Here is a 5,625-nt window from a genome sequence, read left to right as displayed (position 1 = left end):
TAATACCTTCACTTAAACCCCCCGTGCCAGGGTCATTAATTTGCTAAAGGAAAAGTGCAAAAGTAGCCCTTTGCCTGCAATCAGTTCTGAGATGGCTGCCCAATTAGTTTGGTAGCATCTAGATCAGCAGTTCTCAACCTGTGGGTCGCGACCCCTTTGGCGGTCAAACGACCCTTTCATAGGGGTCGCGTAAGACCATCCTGCATATCAGATATTTACATTACGATTCATAACAATAGCAACATTACAGTTATGAAGTAGCAATGAAAATAATGTTATGGTTGGGTCACAACATGTGGAACTGTATTTAAAGGGCCAGAAGGTTGAGAACCACTGATCTAGATTCTTCTTTCAGTCTTTGTGGCCCTCTGAGGACACTCAAGGCTCTGATGATAACCTGGCAACCTAGGTGGATACCTAGTCAAGTGCAAGTGTTTGAAGATGCAGTTTGGCTGCCGTTGTGGTGGTGAAAAGAAATAATTCAGTCACATGTCATTCAGTAGAAAGAATAAAAACCAATTCAAATGGAAATTCAAAGTGATACTACATATGGGAGTCATGAATGTAGTTACATAACTGGCCACATGATTTTGTGTTTTGCTTTTTTTAACAGTCTCCTCCACGTGATGCTGAGACATGTGTAACCATCAGAACATATCTAGGAATCTTTTTAATTTGAGTTGGGGTGGTACTAGGGACTGGAGATGTGAAGCTGCCACAGGTTTGTGATGGATGGCTCTGTATCAGCTGTGACAGGCAACCAGGCTTAGTTTCTTCTGCAATTTTTCTTTCCTCTCTGATAAGGGCAAACTCTGAAAAGTTATACAGATTCTTTCTTAGGCTGTAAGTTTGTGATTTAGCCCCATCTGTCACAGATCTTTTTTAGATTCTATTGTAAGCAGAGATGTGAATTTACCACATAGGGCTGTCCAAGAAAAGGGAGTCATGTCAACCTTCTAGAGATATTGTCTTATAATATCTGATCTCTTGAAGACATTCTGGAGTCTTTTTGAAAGCTGTTCAAGTATAGAATACGGATTTTCAACTGGAAATATTTTGGATAAACCAAATCTCTGGGACAAAGTAGATAAAAACCTCATTACACAACTTCTAACCTGGGATATCTGTGAAAGTTTCTCCAAGGACAGATAAATGGAAATTGAGTTCTAAGTCCTTAAGATGCATTAATACCTTAAAACAACACTCTGGATCTTTATCTTCTTCCCACCTATGAGGCCAGACAATGTGCAAATGTCTTTGTTGATCATCATGGATTTTGTTTGTCTCATGGATTTTGTTTATTTTCCCCATGATGGGAAATTATCTTGAATTATCTGATAGGTTAAACATTAAAGTTTTTTAAAAATTAATGGTTGAAATACAATATTATACTAGTTTTAGGTGTATAACATAGTGATTCAACATTTATAAAACTTTTGATGTGATCACCTCAATAAGTCTACCCATCTAACACCATGCAATGTACCACGCCAGCACGACCAAGGGTGATCCCAAGTGGAGGGGGGAGGGGGTGTGTGTGAAAGGATTAAGGAAAGACAGACAAGAGAATAATAGCTGGGTCTCGGTGGGACGCTGCCTCCCTGATGAGGAGACCACGACAGCACCCACAAGCCTTGTCTTTATTTTATAGCAGATGCCAGGAGGCAAAGCAGGGGCATGATCACGTTGTTTACAGCACTCTCATGAGTTTCATCCTCACTCAACTACATGCACCCGAACTCTATCACAAGGCACGTGGGGCTACGTGTTTGGACCATAGGTTCAGGCTTACAACCACAGCCGTTGGCTATAATTGTGCTGGGAGGACCCTGCCCTCCAGCTGGGACTTGCACGTGACAATGAGAGGACCCTGTCCTTTCATTAGTCCGAGGCTTGAACCTGGCCAAAACACCATAACCGCACCCGACAATGCAATATTGTTATTACAATGTTATGGACTATATTTCCTATGCTGTATACATTTTAAATTATATTAATTAGCTACCCAAGTTTTCTTGTTGTGAAGCATCCCAGGGTACGGACTCTGTGTCAACATTCTTCAGTACATCCTCAGCACCTCTCTGTTCCTGTTGGAAAGGGAGAACCAGGAATGGACCACCACTGCCTATTTCTTTAAGGCTGCATATCTTCTGTAAATGGGGTTTTTTTTTGTTGTTGTTTTTTTGCTTCAGCCTGAATCTGCTCACATTGGGAAACCTGATAAAAAAGTAAGTAACCTGGACCTTGGGTCTGATGATGGTTTCCAAATTGTTAGGTCTGTGATCAGCAATCAGCTTCATAAATTTCCCAAAGGAAGTAAGAAATGACTCCATATTAAAAACAGAGTTGAATGCCACCACATTAGCCACCAGGCATGAGAGACTTTGGCCTTATTTGTATTGGGACTCTCTCTCTGGATATTTCTTGACAGCATATACGAATTGGTTCACATGGAAGTGTTTCTTGGCATGTATTTTAATTTTTTGGTGAATATTAGGCATTTAAATAATATAAAGTGGCAATTATGGAAATTAGACTCCCTTATCCCTTAGTTGGTTGTTATTTTGTTTCTGTTTGTTGCTGCTGCAGCAATTTGCTTATTAACTTTACTGACTTAATTCTATAAAGCCTGTATTCTTTGTTGTGTGAGGTCAGCGATGTCTCTGTTACTTAGCTTAATAATCAACTAAAGTTTAAATGGAAATTTCCTTAAATTCATTGACTCAATAAGTTTCTTACCCTTCACTGGGAGGTTCTGTGTGTATCTTGGGGCAGGCCTTAAGCACTCTGGAAGTTTATAGCTCCGCAATTGCCCTTTCTTCCTGCTTATGCAGAGCTTCTAGTGTAGAGTTGAGAGATTAGAGCTTTTTTTTTTTATGTCTGTCTTTGACATGCACATAGCTCTCAAATGTGAGCATCTTTCTAGACCCTTAGGAACATGTTGGATATTTTCAAAGTCCCCTTCCCCAGATTTTCTGAACTGCTTCTTATTTGCTCTAGCTGATATCACTGCCACAGGCCCCTGCAATGCTAAACAATTACCAGATTGTTTTCAGCAAATGCCCCAAGAATAGTTCTTTCATTGCGAAATGAGCAGACTCAGGTAAAATAACAACAAACCTTGGGAGTCAGATGGGTGTTTTTAAAATGTTTTTATTGATTTCAGAGAGAGGAAGGAAGAGTAAGAGAGAGATATAGAAATATACACAGAAGAAAAACATTGATCAGCTGCCTCCTGCACATCCCCTAATGGGGATGGAGCCTGCAAGCCCGACATGTGCCCTGACCAGGAATCGAATCAGCAACCTCCTAGTGTATGGAGTGACACTCAGCAGGCATTAGGTGACATTTTTAATGAAAAACTGCTATCCTCCTTCCTATATAATAAAAGGGTAATATGCAAATTGACCAAATGACAGAATGACCGGTTGCTTTGATGTGCACTGACCACCAGGGGCAGATGCTCAACTCAGGAGCTGCTGCCTGGTGGTCACTGTGCTCCCACAGGGGAAGTGCTGCTCAGCCACAAGCTGGGCTGACGGTTGGCGAGCGCAGCAGCATTGGTGGAGCCTCTCCCGCCTTCGAGGATGTCCGACGGTGGCTTAGGCCCACTCCCCACGGGCCTAAGCCGTCCGTCGGACATCCCTCAGGGGCTCCTGGACTGCTAAAGGGCACAGACGGGGCTGAGGGACCCCCCCAGCAAGTGCACGAATGTCGTGCACGAGGAGTGTATATAGGTTACAGTAGTGGTGATTCTCTGGGGATGGGTGTCCCTTCTAACCTACTAGGGCTTATGTGTGTTCCTTTATTATAGTGGATAAAGTTTACAGGTGAAGAAAGGAAGCTTGAAACCAGGAGATTTTGCTATGCATTAATTTGGTCTATAAAAACTCTAGAAGAAGGCCAAAAGGATCTGAGATAAAATCCAAGGATACGAGTAGTGGAAATTTACAAATTATAGCATTTTCCTTCTAAATACCAGGCAGGTGTACCAGTTAATAATGCGAATTTTGTAATCAAAGAAAACACAATAATTTCAAGAGAAACATCAGAAAGTGCTTTATTCAAAGTACAGTGGGGCCTTGACTTACGAGTGTCCCGACTAACGAGTTTTTTGAGATACGAGCCGTGTCTCGGCCGATTTTTTGCTTTGAGTTGCAAGCTAAAATTCGGGTTACGAGCCAGCTTCAGATACCCCACCGCTAGTTGGCGCAGCGAACGTCACAGTGAACGCCACAACATCAGCCCAGCATCACGTGTCTCACTCATTCACTTTTTGATTTGACATACGAGTAATTTTGAGTTACGAGCTCCGTCATGGAATGAATTAAACTCGTAAGTCAAGGCCCCACTGTAATGTCTATTGCTAGCTACACATTTCCCCCATCTTTCAGGTAATTTGTGGATACCGTCCCAATAGAACTTTTCTTATTTTGAGGCAAACCATTCAGAGACCCAATTTTCCACTTTTTTGTACTTTTTGAAGTGCTGCTCAGAAAGTGCATGTGCCATCGATCAGAACAAGTGGTAATCTGAAGGAGCAAGGTTTTGTGAATACAGCAGGTGGGTTAATACTTCCCAGGTGAGATCTTTTAACGTGTCTTTAACTGGTTTTGAAGTGTGTTATGGTGTGGTATCATGATTACTTTGCCAAGTCTTCTGGCCCATTCTGGTTGTTTCATGATCAAAGCGTGGTTGAAATTGATTATTTGTTGTCTGTAGCGATCAATATTAATGGTTTCACCTGGTTTTAGAAGCTCATAATACACCACACCTTCCTGATCCCACCAAATGCAGAGCATAATCTTTCTGAAGCGATTTGGCCTTGCAGTCGATGTTGATGGTTGACCTGGATCAACCCATGATTTTATGCATTTGGGATTCTCAAATTAAATTCACTTTTCATTGCCAGTCACAATGCGATGCAAAAAAGTCTTTCATGCTGTTGAAGCAACATTTTACTGATGACTTTTGGTTTTCCATTTATCTTTCATTCAGTTGATGTGGCACCCATTTTCCTTCCTTTAAAATCTTTCCCATTGCTTGTAAACGATCAGAAATTGTTTGCTGAGCAACGTTTAGTCTTTCTGCAAGTTGTTTTTGAGTTTGACACGCATCTTCGTCCAATAATGTTTGTAATTGTTGGTCTTCAAACTTTTTTGGTTGACCTGGACGTTCTTTGTCTTTCACATAGAAATCATCACTTTTAAAGCATTTAAACCAGAGTTCACAAGTATCTTGAGATGGAGCATGTTCACCATAAGGTTCCTGAAGTGTACGATAACTTTCAGCAGCACTTTTCTTCAAAATAAAGTAATGAATTAAAACTTCCCACAAATGCTCTTTTTTGGCATGAAATTCGACATTTTTAAGCGTAAAAATATCTATGATGTTAACACCTTCAGGAAATTTGACATATGAAGTTTTGAAGCTTGTTGTCAATACAACAAAATAGTATAAATATCAAATTGCATATATATCAACATATGTGTAACTGCATCTATTGAAAAAAAATCCTCATTATTAACCAGTATACCTGGTAAGAATGTAGAAGCCAAACTTTATATAATTTGGGGAGCGGGGAAGAGTAAGAATCACACAAAGAAAAGAACAAGGAAGTGCAAT

At 40.7% G+C, this 5,625-nt stretch overlaps 1 pseudogene; it reads right to left on the bottom strand.

Annotated features, from left to right (window-relative positions):
- Positions 1 to 869: 869 nt before the first annotated feature.
- LOC132221110 (glycosyltransferase-like domain-containing protein 1) lies at positions 870 to 2,501 on the bottom strand (annotated as a pseudogene).
- Between the last annotated feature and the right edge of the window lie 3,124 nt (positions 2,502 to 5,625).

Source organism: Myotis daubentonii, chromosome 18 (assembly GCF_963259705.1).
Source record: "Myotis daubentonii chromosome 18, mMyoDau2.1, whole genome shotgun sequence".
Taxonomy (NCBI): domain Eukaryota; kingdom Metazoa; phylum Chordata; class Mammalia; order Chiroptera; family Vespertilionidae; genus Myotis; species Myotis daubentonii.
The sequence above is the reverse complement of the archived record's forward strand: the minus strand, read 5'-3'. Positions and strand labels throughout refer to the sequence as shown.